Genomic DNA, 16,331 nt, shown 5'->3' on the forward strand with positions numbered 1-16,331 from the left:
TAAACATTTAAGAACCAGGTCATTTTGTGATTCAGAGTTGAGTGATCCCATGATCTAGAAAGCAAATGATACTCATCTAAGCCTATTCTCTTCTGCATGTTTGCCATTCTTTAAATGTCTGTTTAATGAAGTGAGCTACTTGCTGCAAGATTCCTAGACTCTGACTTGATCTTACAGCCAAAGCACATATATGTCCGATTCAGTTCACCATCCGGTCATTGGTGACCCCCCAGGATGTTGATAGTGGGTGTTTCAGCGATGAGATACCATTTAATGTCAAGGGGCGATGGTCAGATTCTCTCTTGTTGGTAATGGCTATTGCCTGGCACTTGTGTGATGTGAATGTTACTTGTTACATAGCAATTTAAATATGGATATTGTCCAGGTCTATCTCCATTTGGGCATGGATGACCTCAATATCTGAGGAGTTACAAATGGTGCTGAACACTGTGCAGTTAGTGAACAGTCCAAATTCTTGACCTTGAGAAAGAAACTGACTGCCTATTTTTAGTGATTCTGGGCCCCAAAACCCAGATTTTACACAGCAACATCAATTTCTAGGTGCTGCTGTAATATATCTGCACTAGGAAATTGCAGAAGTCTGTTTGGAGTGAAAAAAATCTATGACCCTTTGAAAAACTGGCCCACCACCATGAAATTTTCAGCAGGCTAGGACATACCATGCACAAAATGGAAATGGCTGGGTTGAGATTGTAGGGTGCGTGCTAATGATCCCAAATGGGTTACACTCATAAAAACCCAGATAAAAATCAGAGACCCAAAACTAGGGCTGAGAATCCCAGAATTAGGCTACAGATGCCATTTTTATCGTTCCACTGTGTCTCCCCAGCTCCGTGCAAATTTGACCTTCTGCAGGTTTTTGTCTGAAAAAAGTGGATAGGTGGAATAGCTGGAAAAAGGTTCTTCTTTTGTCAGCACCATTATTTTGTAAATCATATGTATATTCACAGCTTAAATGCTGTTTTGAGATTAATGCATTAAATCCTCAGATTACATTACAGACCACATAAACATGGCTAAAATGTATAGCATTAAAAGCATCTAGTCTGTATTAGTTGTTGAATTTGGTAGTGATACGTTGACTTAATCAACTTTGAAAGGAACTAGACATTTATATGTGTGGCCTTGCATACAAAGATTTACATTGTAAAACAAGTTAAGTTTTAAATCTGTGTGATTTGGTACATTGTCAATGAGACTGAGAGCAGTTCAGAAATTGATTTGGAATTTTAAAGAGCATGAACTGTAAGAAAGCTACACAAAGCTAGAAAATAAGCAATAATCATAATTTTAAACAATTGTAATATTCATAAATATTATAATATTCAGATGTCCCTTTTTTTTAACTATGTATGTTGATGAAGGATTATACTTGGAACCTGTATATATTTATCATTTTCAGATAAATATCAATATGCTTTTCAATTTCATCACCTATTTCTTATTTCAAAATTAATTCAAACTAGTTATGCTTGTAAAGAACATTTCATTCAACTTTTTACTCCATTTGCTTTTCCTTTTCCCCTTTTCACAAGATCTTCAGTCTAACATGATGCTGTTCAAGTAGATAAAGCATACTGTGTGGGGGCTAACAGTATTTTTCTCTGTCTGAGAGTGACATTGGGTTATATAGAGTGAGCAGCACCATTCCATATTCAATATGGTCAAGGCAAGGAGGCAAGTCTCCATGAACTATGACAACCTATTGAGGATTGAATTGATACCATTAGTATCATTTCACAGTATGCACCAGCTATCAAGCCCCATCTCCTTCATTTCAAACGCAAGCACCAAATTGAATCCAGTCTGAAAACAACATATCTATTGGACCGGAGAGTGGAGAGTTTTAAGAGAAAAAGGAATCTCTATTTCAACATTTCTTCTTCCAAAGTGAAATTCTTCAATTCAAAAACCAAACTTTAAATTTGACTAATCTGAACAACCTTAATACGTTATCTGATTTATTTCATAAGATTAATAAATAATTCAGTCATAGTTTAGCTGCAAATTTACAAGGAAGGAAAGCACAAAGAAAATTAATGCAATCTAGAGAAGGATGTATAAGTGTTGTTCATCCCTGTTATGAATATTTCCAAAACTGATGAGCCTTGTATGTTGTATTTTGCAATACCTGATGGCGGTTATTTCATGCATGGTGTATAAATGAGATCAATACGCTGCACATCCATGTGTGGACTCCTTAGCCCTGTCTGCCACTTTAAACCTCATTAGCAGCTGCTCAGAGATGAGAAACAGGTGCAGATTCAGGCCCATGCTGGAGAAGCCAGTCTGTAATTAGCTGCGAAAGGGGTCAAATATTGGGAAGAATTTCAAATCAAGATCCTCTGGGAATGCCAAGCTGACCTCAAAAGCAGACCTCAAAAGCATATTCACCTGAGATCTTAGGGATGCAAATGTAAATTATGCAAGTTTTAAAACAACAGTGTTGAATAATCAGTAAACAGGGGACTCACAGCGCTCCCCTATCCAGCCTTTTGAACATATATTTCTTCAGCTTCATTGCCAGGATTTTCTATCACACTGTAGCTCACCAGACAGACTATGCACACACATCTCTTTGTATCAGTTATTCAAGCTGTGTTTCAGAACTTCCCCAGATCAGATCTACATAATGGAACCTTTAGTGTAGGACATTTACAATGTGTACATTTTTTTCCCAGTGTGGTTTTTAGAGTTTATACTGTAAATGTAATGATTGATTTGAATGGAGCAAATTTTGTCATGAAAAGTGTGCAAATATTTACTTATATTTCCCACGTGCTTATGCTTCAGTAAGAAAACACTTCAGTACAGCCAAAAATTAACAAACTCTGATCTGTCAGGCCAGATTTCAGTCTGAATTTGATTGTGCAGTAGTAAAATCAGCTGGGGTCATAACAATAATTTTACAGCAATTCCCATTTGTTTTGATGTTGAATTGGTTAGTCCACTGTGCTATTTAAAGATTTATACCACCAAATAAAACAGTAATTCAATAAATAATTACCAAAATCTCTCATCAAAAATCAATTCACTCTCTAATAATTGAATTGTATTATTTTTCCCAACGTTAGTGTTCATGGGGTATGAAGTTGACTTCGACCGAGGCAAAAACTGCATAGGTGGATTGCAGCCCATGTTTTCCTCTGGATTTTCTTTTCTATTCAAGTCTGGTAGGAATACAGGTCAGATAATTCGAATGAGAATGCGGTTAAGTGTGTTGTTGTGGGAATGTGAGAATTCTGGTGAAAATGTACATTACAGAGTTCTGGTAGAACACTGGGTTGAAAGGATCCGTCGGGAATATGTGTTGGAATGGCGAGGAAAGAGCTTCACAGGTACAATTTATTGTAACAACCACTGATATCTATATAGCTGCCTTTAAAACTGCGAAAGGTCCCAAGGCACTTCACTGCAACATTATAGAACGAAGTATGAGACTAAGTGATGCAAGAAGATATTCGGTCAGATGACTAAAACATTGCTTAAGAAGATGGTTTTTAAGGAGTGTCTTAAAGGAGCCAACTAAGTCGAGAAGTGGGACACTTATGAAGATATTCCAGAGTTCGAGGTTAGGCAACTAAAGATACAGCCACCTACAGTAGAATATTGACATTTTGGGTTGCACACAATTAGAGGAGGGTAGAAGTCTTAGAGATTTAATAAGGCCATAACACAAGAAGGAATAGGAAAATGAGCATGCCATTCAGCCCCTCGAGCCTGTTCTATCATTCAATAACATTGTGGCTGATCCGACATTCCTTATGCTCACTTTCCTGCACTTCCCTGTAACCCTCGATTTCTCTGTGTCTGTGGGGCTGGAGAAAATTATCAAGGTGGAGACGGATGTGGAAGGGATTTGAAAACGAGAATGAGAATTTAAAAGTGAGACATTGCTCGACAAGGAGCCCGTGTAGGTCAGTGAGCTAGAAGAATGTAATTTGTTGTAAGCTATGATGTGGGTACTAGAGTTCTGTATAACCTTAGGTTTACAGAGAGAAGCCAGCCAGAATTTTGTTGGAATTGTCAACTTGAGAGTTAACAAAGGCACAGTTGGAGATTTCAGCAGGAGTGGAGCTGAAGTCAAGCAATGATACTGCTTGAGGAAAGAAAATTGACTAATGGGATAAATATGAACTCAGAAGCTCATCTTGGTATCATACGTGACATCAAGGCTATGATTAGACTGACTTAATTTCCGATCGTGCTGTGAAGAGAGATGAAGTCGATGGTTATACATGTTGAGTACTTGGGCCTCGGTCATATCAGGCTGAACAGAATCATAAGATCCACAGCAATGTTGTGGCTTTGAGTCTTTGCAACTTCGAGCAGTCTCCAGCCCAGAAATGATGGTTCAGGTATTGGGAAATGTCTATTCCTACAGGGAAAAAAGGCAAACTCAGTGCAACAGCACATAAGATTCTTTGTGTGGAGCCTGGGAGAGCACTCATTCTCATCCTGAATCTGCAAACCAAAACTTAACATATATATTCCATGGTCTTCTTTGATTGTAACATGATCTAATACTCAGCAAAACCCACATGGTGCACATTCGGATCAGTATTATCCAAAAATACCATTCATAATTCTATATAGCTTTTATATAAGACACATATTAAAGACCCTCCAACTTGGTTGGAGAGCAATGAAGTTGGTGGTTAGGGACTGAAGTTTGGAACGTGGATTGAAAACAACGGCTTCAGTTTTCACAATACTGAACTGAAGCAAACTTATTGCGGGCGACATGGTGGCACAGTGGTTAGCACTGCGGCCTCACAGCGCCAGAGACCTGGGTTCATTTCCTGCCTCGGGTAACTGTCTGTGTGGAGTTTGCACATTCTTCCTGTGTCTGCGTGGGTTTCCTCCGGGTGCTCTGGTTTCCTCCAAAGATATGCAGGTTAGGTGAATTGGCCATGCTAAATTTCCCATAGTGTTAGGTGAGAAGGTAAATGTAGGGGATTGGGTCTGGGTGGGTTGCTCTTTGGAGGGTCGGTGTGGACTTGTTGGGCTGAAGGGCCTGTTTCCACACCGTAAGTAATCTAATCTAAGCTTATGCTCATAGTTCTGGATAACTAGTCTGATAATCTAGCTACAGTGGAGGAATCAAGAAAGGTTGTGGTGAAGTTGAGAAGGATGCCAGCCTCCCGTGTCCTTGCCTTTGCTGCTCCTTCTTAGTTGCCACTCCTTCTGCCACAGGCCACTCCCTGCTCCCTGGTCCTTTAACCACTCCATTCCATACCTATCACTATTCTTTTGACTACTCTCTACTACTCACTGTGTCCTTCAACTTACCACCACTCCCTTCAATGCTCCCTCCCATTTTCTCACCACTCCTTGCCACTCACACTGATGTAGCGTGAAAACAGGAGCAGGGGGATCTGACATTATAAAGAATCATTGGGAAGTAATGGTAAAGGAGGGCCAGCGAGTGAAGAGCCGATAGTATTATGCGATCTTTTTAGCTATTTGTTTGATCTGTGCTAACTTTGCTGCAGGTGTCTGCAAACATCGCTGTAGGTGGTCTCACTACAGGAGTGCACCCTCTGCAGTTGTGGCATTGTACATGCAGTCATGTGAGAAGGAAGTCAAAGAATTAAATCCTTGGTGAATACCAAACGTAAATGTGCGGAATCAAGGAAAAAAAGCTATGTGGGTGATGCTCCAGCTATGATTACAAAGGTAGGTATAGAGATAAGTGAAACCTGTTCCAAATACCTGGAAGACAATGGTCAGGTATTGAAGGACATGTGTTGCTGTGGTCAACTGTGTCATGTAGTACAAATAGTTTAAGAAGGATGAGGAGGCAAAATGACACAGTCAAAAAGGGTGTAATTTGTGACTTTAATAAGAACTGTTTTAGTACTAAACACAGGAGCAGTAATCCATTTGATATGTTACTTCTCTCTAGGGTTATTAATGAGTGATTCAACTCCTGGGTAATCCAGTCCAAGAGATAAACTGATCTATCAACTTTCATTATCCAGGTTCACACAAAAAGGAGTTGGTTTTAACCTGATACAAAAGTACAAAATGATGTTAAATTGGAAGCCTATTTTACATCTCTTCTGATTTAATTTTTATCTAATTAATCTCCAACCAGCTGCATTGTGCAGGTACAGGGAGCAAACACAAACTGCTCTTCTTCTGGATTGCTAGCAGTGGTGTTGTGAATAGAGTTGGGGCAGATTTGGCCACAGTGGCCATCACCAAGGAGAAGGTGCTAGAAAAACAGAAAGGTCTGAAAGTGGACAAATCACCTGGACCAGATGGGCTACACCCTCGAGTTCTGAAGGATATAGCTGAAGAGAGATAGTGGAGGCATAGTAAGGATCTTTCAGGTATCACTGGAATCAAGGATGCTCCCAGAGGACTGGAAAATTGCTCATGTAACCCTCCCTGTTTAAGAAGAGAGTAAGGCAAAAGACAGGAAATTATAGGCCAATTAGCCTGACCTCAATCGTAAGTAAGATGTTGGAATCCGTTGTGAAGGATGAGATTTCTAAATACTTGGAAGTGGATAGTAAAATAGGACAAAGTCAGCATGGTTTCATCAAGGGGAAATCATGCCTGACAAATCTATTAGAATTCTTTGAGGAGGTAATAAGCAGGTTAGACCAACAAGAGCCAATGGATGTTACATATCTGGACTTCCTGAAGGCCTTTGATAAGGTGCCGCACAGGAGGCTGCTGAGCAAGGTAAGGGCCCATGGTGTTAGAGATAAGGTGCTCGCATGGATAGGAGGTTGGCTGTCTGGCAGATGGCAGAGAGTGGGAATAAAAGAGTCTCTCAGGATTGTAGCTAATGACTAGTGGTGTTCCACAAGGATCAGTGTTGGGACCACAACTTTTCACTTTATACATTAATGATCTGGATGAAGGGACTGAGGGCATTCTGGCTAAGTTTGCAGATGATACAAAAATAGGTAGAGGAAGCAGGAAGCAGTGAGAAGGCAGGGAGGCTGCAGAAAGATTTAGACAGGTTAGGAGAGTGGGCAGATGAAATACAATGTGCGAAAGTGTGAGATCATGCACTTTAATAGGAAGAATAGAGGCATGGACTATTTTCTAAATGGGAGAAAATTCAGAAATCTGGAATACAAAGTGACTTGCGAGTCCTAGTCCAGGATTCTTTGAGGTAAACTTGAAGGTTGAGTCGGTAATCAGGTAGACAAATACAATAATGTCATTTGTCTCAAAAGGACCAGAACACAAAAGCAAGAATGTACTTCTGAGGCTTTATAAGGTTCTAGTCAGACCACATTTAGAGTATTTTGTGCAATTTTGGGCCCCCTATGCCAGGAAGGATGTGTTGGCCCCGAGGTAGGTCCAGAGGAGGTTCACAAGAATGATCCCAGGAATGAAAGGCTTAACATATGAGGAATGTTTGAGGAGCCTCGGGACTACACTTCATGGAGTTTAGAAGGGTGAAGGGGGATCTGATTGCAACTTAATACTCAATGGCCTAGACAGAATGGACGTTGTGAAGATGTTTCCATTGGCAGGAGAGATAAGAACTCAAGGGCACAGCCTTAGAGTACAGGGAAGACCTTTTAGAACTGAGATAAGGAGAAACTTCTTCAGCCAGAGAGGAGTGAATATATGGAATTCATTGCCAAAGAGACTGTGGGGGCCAGGTCATTAAATATATTTAAGATAGAGATAGATAAGTTCTTGTTTGCTAAGGGAATCAAAGATTATGGGGAGAAAGTGGGAAAGTGGGATTGAAAATCCTATCAGCCATAATTGAATGACAGAGCAGACTTCATGGGCTGAATGGCCGAATTTCTGCTCCGACGGTCTTGTAGTCTTATATCAGTCTCACCTCCTTGGAAAATTGTGCACATTCCCATTTATTAATGTTGGCTTGTCAGTTAGAAATAGAAGGACTCACAAGTCAAAAGAAATTGTCAATTTTATTTTCATTAATGAAAGGTTTAATGATGAAATGAAAATCAATATGTTTTAGTGTGTATTAGCTTCCAATGAAAACACAGTCACAGCAGAAACTTAGTACTTAGGGAAGAGATGCATCCAAAGGCTGCTGTCAATTCCATCATGTTGGTGGAGAGTGAGAAATTCTATTTGTTTACCTCTATTTATTTGAGATTTCCAATATTCTCTTTGATTTTGATTGCAGCTGGTTGTTATGACATGAAATCTACTACCTGAAAGGGTGATGGAATCAGATTCTGCAGAATCTTTCAAAGGGCTGTCTGAGATGTATTTAAAGAGAATTAATTTCAGGATTATGCAGTGAAAGCTGGGGTATGCGATTGAATTGGTCACGGACTTCAAAGTGCCAGGAAAAGAAGGTTTAAGAAGAAAAATGTAATGAAGTTAATATGTTAGATGTTAAGAAATTGAGCATGTGAAAGCAATGCTGGAAGAATTTTTTGCACATTACCTCTAAAGTAGTTTGGAAAGTAATAGTAGTATCTTAATAAATGCTTTTATCTGTAAAGGTTTGAGAAAAATGATTCCTTGAGAGAGGAGGCTGCAAAATAAGAGTTTCACTTTGACTGTTCCTTCATATGTGCTGCTCATTCAATGACATTCAGATTGGTACAAAACAGAAATTTTTGGAAAACCTCAGCAGGTCTGGCAACATCTGTGGAAATAAAATGGGATTAACATTTCAAGTCCAGTGGACTCTACAAAGGTGCCTTCTCCCATGTCCTTACTCAAACCCCCATATGCCAGGCCTTGTTATTAGCTGCCGCAAACAACCCATTGTGACCACTAATGGTCCCCATTAACAGCTATTCATTCTCGTGTAGTGACCTTTACTTATTCCTTTATATATCCAACTCTCTCTTTGGGCTCCATTTCCATCTATCATTTACTCCTTTCCCCTTCTCCCCACCTGATTTTCATCATATATGCCAAACCTTTCCCAGCTACAGTCAGTTCTGAAGAAGGGTCACTGGACATGAAAAGTTAATTCTGTTTTCTCTCCATAGATGCTGCCAGACCTGCTGAGTTTTTTCCAGCAATTTCTGTTTTTGTTTCTGATTTCCAGCATTCACAGTGCTTTTTTTTAAAATCCGACTGATACACTTGTTTTACCAGTTAATAAAGAGAATTTCACTGGAGCACTGATCTAAACTGAAGAAAATATTTCTTTCCACTTTCTTGGTTCCATTACATTCTCCTCTCAGGCTGGGGTACAATACATGGATGTTTCATCCTTCAGATCATTTATACCTTGGCTATTCAGCAGATTGAAATTAGTTCTATAGTGTCCCTTTTGTTTATGACCAAGTTCTATGTTACTTTAAAATTCTTTCATGGGATATGTGTGTCACTGGCCTGCAAGTGTCTTGATTCAAATTATCACAATTCCATCAAGGCAACACGATTCAACTCAGCGATGCATCCCTCATCCTTATTAATCTATTTGAATGGTCCTGTAATTGGTGCTGGATTCTCAGTTGCTAAAAGGGATGGGAATTGGTGTGATTTGAAAATTGAGATTCCTGGAAAGTGCCGCTGCGTCTTTCATATTCAATGCAGCTGTCACTGCCAAGACAGAGAGAATGGATGTCTGGATTATGCCATGTCCCCAATCAAGCACCGAGAAAGCCTATTCTGCAGCCACCTACAGATCCTTACTGGAGTAGTTAGGAGCTCTGTATAATAAAGGGTTAACCTTCCTTCAATTCAATAATACCTACTGAGTAGGTGAGTTATGTTGTACTGATATCTGATAATACCATAAGAACATGAGAAATAGGAACATGAGTAGTGGCACCTTCCCCTGCCACCGCAGGAACTGCAAAACATACGCCCATACCTCCTCCCTCACCTCCATCCAAGGCCCTAAAGGAGCCTTCCACATCCATCAAAGTTTTACCTGCACATCCACTAATATCACTTATTGCATCCGTTGCTCCCGATGTGGTCTCCTGTACATTGGGGAGACTGGACGCCTCCTAGCAGAGCGCTTTAGGGAACATCTCTGGGACACCTGCACCAATCAACCACACCACCCTGTGGCCCAACATTTCAACGCCCCCTCCCACTCTGCCGAGGACATGGAGGTCCTGGGCCTCCTTCACCACTGCTCCCTCACCACCCGACGCCTGGAGGAAGAACGCCAGAGGTGATGTCACCAGCACCTTGTACAGTTACAGTAAGGCTTCCCTACCCTTATACTCTAACCTGCTTGAAATAATGGCCAATATTTCATGAACCTTCCTGATTACTTTTTGCAGCTGTGTGCTAGCTCTCTGTGTTTTGTGCACAAGTACCCCCAAGTTCTTTCATGTTGCAAATTTCTGCAGTTTTTCTCCATTTAAATAATATTCTGCTCTTTTGTTCTCTCTTCCAAAATGACCATTTGGAATATTCAACCCATCAATTCTACACAACTGCTTGAATATGGTGGATTTCAGAAGTATCTTCTATTGCCAACTCTTACACATCTCATAGTTCATAAAGATTGTCAATGTTCACTAACAAGGGTCTGGACTACCTTCAGTCAGCAACTCAGTCATAATCCAATTACAAACACAAAGGGTGTAAGCTTCTGAGAAGTAGCAGAGGAGCTGAAGGCAGAGGTAAACAATTGGAAAGGTGGCGGTCAGCATCAAGGAGGTACCCACCACTTTGCTGACACCATAGAAATTAAATTCTGCGCGGCAAGGCCGACATTCAATTTTCTTACCTGCCACCATCTAAGGCACTTAGAACGGTTAATTAATGATCACTGATGGGCCTTATCCTGGTTTGGCTGCAGGTACGTTAAATCTGGGGAGAGTCAGGCTGTTTGAGTGGTAAACCAGTTAGGGTAGGCTGGCAGATTTGGAGTAGTGGGTAGCAATTAAACCATTGACCTGTCCAAGACTGAGATTCTAGACCAAACACAGGCTTCTGAGCACCATCCCCATCCCTCCCTGTGCCCCCCAATCTTATCACCACATGCCACCTTCCACATCCCCATCCCACTAATACCCCCCCCCCCCCAAAGACACCCCTCCCCCCACCCCCCCCCCCCCCCCACCCCCTCAGCACCTGCTTTTCCAGTAGTGATCCTCCATTCCAGGGTATGCATTTAGAGTATGGTGTCCTGGGAGAAACCACAACCTCACTGGAGGGTACCACATAACTAGTCACGGTAATGATAAGTATCTACAAGATGTTAATGGTCTGCTAAACGTAGCACTGTGTTGGTAGATGAATTTGGTTGTCGTCCCCCCCGTGCTGCTGTAGCGGAATACCAGACATGCATCAACAGTCATGCCTTCACAGGATAACCTGTATCCCTCTCTATCAAAGCCACATATTGAACTGAAGTTTTCCCCTAATCCACCCCATGGTAGATTACTTTTACCAATAATTTTGACCTATCCAAGTTGTTCCAGAGGTCAGCTGAGGCAGGTCTTGGATGTCCTACTCCAGACAGGAGGGAGGAAAGACATCCTTCCATCCCAGAAATTCAGTGAGTGAACATTTATTGCACTCCATCTACGCTAAGAAGATCATTCTTCAGGTAAGGAGACCAAAAGTACACACAATACTCCAATTACAGGTTCACCAAGGGTGTATATATTTCCAGGAAGACCTCTATATTCCTATACTTTAATCCTCTTGTACTGAACGTCATGCAACCTTTGCCTTCCTAATTGTTTGCTGTGTCTGTGCATTTAGTGAATCATGTACAGGGACATCCAAGTCTCTAAGCCTTCCAACATTTTAAAAATCCTCTCCATTTCTGTTTTTAATGTGGACAACCTCACATTTCTTAGCATTATATTGCATCTGTCAAATTTCTGCCCACTCACTTAGCCTTTTAAAATCCCGTTGAAGCATCTCTGCATCTTCCTCACAAATTACAAGCCCATTTTATTTGGTATAATCTGCAAGTTTAGAAAAAATACAATCCCCACATCCGAATCATTGATCTAGATCAATGAAGAGTGTTAGTGGATATGCCAGGAACTGGGCCAGGCATGCTGAAAAATGAGGTGTTAACTTCATGAACATACAATACAGGATAATTTGCCAGCCAAACAGCAGAAGCAGTAAGTGATAGAGCTAAGCAATTCTGCAACCAATGGATGAGATTTAGGATCTACAATCCTGCTACCTCTAGTCATGAGTGGAAGTGGGTAATTAAACAACTCACTGGAGGAGGAGAATCTGTAAACATCCTCAGCCTCAATAATGGGGGAAACTGCACATGAGTGCAAGAGATAAGGCTGAAGCATTCGCAGCAATGTTTAGCCAGAAGTGCCTAGTGGATGGTACATCTCAGCCCCATCTAGAGGAACCCAGCATCACAGATGCCAGTCTTCAATTATCTCAATTCAATCCACGTGATCTCAAGAAATGGTTGGAGGCTTCAGACACTGCAAGGTTTGTAGGCCCTGAAAACATTCTCACAGAGATGCAGAAAACCTGTGCTGCGGAACAAATTGGGGTTTTGGTTCAGCTGTAATACTGGCATCTATACAACAATGTGGAAAATAACCCAGACATTTCCTGTAAACAAAATGCAGGACAAATCCAACGAGCCCCATCAGTAATAAAGTGACAGTGGGTATCATCAACAGTGCTATCAAGCAGCACTAGCTGAGCAAGGTTCTCCTTATATAAGAGGTACTAAAAGTAAGCATGCAGGTGCAGCAGCAGGCAGTGAAGAAAGTAAATATTATTTTGACTTTCATTATCGTTTAGCACTATTTCATAGGATTTTAGAAACATGAGAGGTGTACTCATAGGAACCTATAAAATTCTAACCAGACAAGGGAGGAAAAGTCCAGGAAGGATGTTCCTGATGACTGGGGAGTCCTGAACCATGTTTTCAGGAAGGAGTTAAATGTAAGTCTTAGATCTAAAGAGACCAAAGGAAATGGGCAGAAAGTGGAACAGGCTATCAAGTTGGATGATAAGCCATTATCAAAGTGAACGGCAGAGCGGGCTGAATGGCTTACTTCTATTTTCAATGTCTTTGTGTTTCTACAATGTGTTCACGACTTTCAGCTTGGGTTCTCCCAGGCCCACTTAGCTCCTGACCTCATGAGAGCCTTGGTACAAGCATGAGTGAAAGAATTGAATTCCAGAGTTGAGGGTGACTGCATTTTATATTAAAGTTACATTTGACTGACTGTGGCATCAAGAAGCTCTAGAAAAATGGTTGTCAATGGGAATCATTCTCCAGTCATTGGAGGCATACCTAGCACAAAAGAAGATAATTGCTGTTATTGCTGGTGACTCACCTCAACTGGAGGGCATCTTTGCAGGAATTCCTCAGAGTAGTTTCTCGGTCCACTATCTTCATCTGTTCCATCAATGACCTTCCTCCAGTATGAGGTCAGATGTGGGGATGTTAACCGATGGCTGCACAATGTTCAGCAACAATCATAGCTCCTTAGATACTGAAGCAGTCAATGGTCAAAGACAGCAAGATTTAGACAATATCTAGGTCTGGGCTGACAAGTTAAAAGGAACATTTGTGCTACATAAATGCCCAGCAATGTTCCAATATCTCACAACTGGCAAAAGGTCTAGTTTGGATGCATTACCAATTTGTGTCCAGTCAAGCTTTACAACTGGTCTGCTTCTTCCCTGAATGCAATCTCATTTTCTTGAAAGAGTTGGCCTGATTAACCAGGATGTGGTAAATCCTTTCCAAGTAGGACAGTTGATTTTTGACTCTTTCGGCTTAATGCCTTTCCTTATATATTTAAACACACCCTTTCCCAAAAGCCTGACTTCTCATTTTAATAATCTATTTTATTATATTTGCTACACTTTGCTCAGATCACATAGACCCTCCTTACAGAAAATCGTCAAAGTGTATAATAAAGATGTCCGTCTCTTTGGACATTGGTGAGTCTGCTTTAAGATGAATGCAACCTATTTTCAGCAAGGTTGAAAACAGCCGTACCCTTACTGCATTAGTCAACCTATAAATACAACCACTTAATTTCCACAGCTTCCTTTCTATATAGTCTGCTTCCTTTGAAACCTTCCACCTGCAAAAAATGTAGCTTTTACATCTCCAGGAGTAAGTTGATAATAGGGCTAAGAAGATCTTCAAACTCACTTTTCCTGTAGCAGAGGAATCCACACAGACATCTCGGTCACCAGGTTTCTCTTTAAAGCCCCGAGCCACTCACCTGGTTTTACCCTAAGATGTTGCAGCAGGGGAAACGCTTTGCTGGGCATATCCATCTTTTTGAAAAGGCAGGCTGCCCCCTTTTCTAGTAAATGCAGGAAATTCATTCCTCCTCTCCAATTCTTATTTATTTTCCATCTTTTATCAATTTATCTTATAATTTGTTTTCCAGTCACTAAAACTTCTCAACCTTCAGGCTACTATGTCTTGTGGTATTCCAAGCCTGTAACATATTCCTTGCTGCTGTCAAAGTAAAACCACTACTCATTCTTCTGTCTTGTTCAGGGCTAATGCTATGTGATCAGCATGCCTTTAACAAGTTTGTGATCTTTTCCGAGGGCCATGTTTATTTCTGGAACCACTTATTAAACTTGTACTATATTTTCTGGTCTTCCACATCTTTACCATTCTTTGTAATCCATTCTCTCCTGTCTTATCTCCTAATTTTATCCTATCTCCCTCACATTGCATACATAGCACATGTTGTATTTGTTGATGGCTTTCCCTGCTCTTCCTTTAATGGTAGTATTCCACCACCCTGACATAATTGTTACTTTACCATGCTGTTAAATTACAGGAGTTTTTTTTCCATCATTACCTATAATTTACTCAGACTTTTCAACTCTTTCTGTCCTTCCCTTTTGTAATGTAATGTATCTTTTACTATAACATTTATTTGCAGTAGCTTTACATAATTGTGAAAGTAAATTTCTCTGAAACATCCCCCTTAATAACTGTCTGTCTCCCTTCATGCAGGGTTTTTAAGTGCTTTAAGAAAAAGTGAAGCTAATTGTAGCCCCTTCTCAAACCTAGGGATGATCATTTATTACCAAATTAATTTATTTACAGGAAACACAACTGCCACTAGAAATTTTTCTTTCAAGCCACTCAACATTCTAATTTGAAAAGGTATTACCATTCCTTTAGTATTGTTCGGTCAAAATCATGGAACTCTGTCCCTACACTAACTGGACTTCAGCGGTTCAAGAAAACAGCTTTCATGCTTTCAAGAACATCTAGGAATGGGAAGTAAATACTCACCCAGCCAGTGACACACACATCTCATGAATGAATTAAAATGATTCCATTTTTATTATTAAAGATTTCCCCTGAAAAACAGATTGACGTAGTCTGCAGCCTCCAAATATTTCTAATGAGTTTTTCACATGGCCAGACCATGCCGGGCAGACAACTTAGTTGGCCTGCTGTGTTTTTTTGGAGCATCTATTTCTGTGTGATTTTTTTTCACTCCTTCCATTAGTAGGGGTAGCACAGTGGCCCAGTGGTTAGCATTGCTGCCTCACAGCACCAGAGTCCCAGATTCAATTCCAGCCCCAGGTTGTGTGGAGTTTGCATGTTCTCCCTGTGTCTGCATGGGTTTCCTCCAGGTGCTCTGGTTTCCTCACACAGTCCAAAGATGCGCAGGTCAGGTGAATTGGCCGTGCTAAATTGCCCATAGTGTTAGGTGCATTAGTCAGAAGGAAATGGGTCTGAGTGGGTTACTCTTCAGAGGGTCAGTGTGGACTGGTTGGGCTGAAGGGCCTGTTTCCACACTGTAGGGAATCTAATCTAATCTAATCTAAAAGGATTTTCCAATACTATGCTCATTGCCACATTGTTCATAACCCTAACCTAAAGTGACAAACTCCCTTTCCTTCACATTATCAGTTGGGAGTTTAGCCAGTGTCTCTAGTCCAATCCATGTCCATTTCTTTATGACTCTGTCTACTATTACACTTTTCTCTTCATTATTTACTGTTGAAGATTGATTACTTCTAAGCATATCTATCTACCAAATGCAGTATTTATTTTTTCCTTATCCCACACCTTTAAATCCATTGCTCCAACTTTATTAAAATCTCTTGCTAATATGAGATCGACTGTGAGCCATGATGACATCATCTAATTCTTTTATATATGTGTGTATCACATTTATCTCTGATCTCTTCTATAAGGTTAATGCACTCATGACCTTTATTCACACATTCTTTGGTAGAATTTTTAACATCTGACAGGATGAATAGACTCTTTATTTCCTGATGGGAGAAAGTGAGGACTGCAGATGCTGGAGGTCAGAGCTCAAAAATGTGTTGCTGGAGAAGTGCAGCAGGTCAGGCAGGATCAAAGGAACAGGAGAATCGACGTTTCGGACATAAGCCCTTCTTCAGGAATGAGGAGGGTGTGCCAA

The sequence above is a fragment of the Chiloscyllium punctatum genome, chromosome 3 (assembly GCF_047496795.1).
Source record: "Chiloscyllium punctatum isolate Juve2018m chromosome 3, sChiPun1.3, whole genome shotgun sequence".
NCBI classification, from domain to species: domain Eukaryota; kingdom Metazoa; phylum Chordata; class Chondrichthyes; order Orectolobiformes; family Hemiscylliidae; genus Chiloscyllium; species Chiloscyllium punctatum.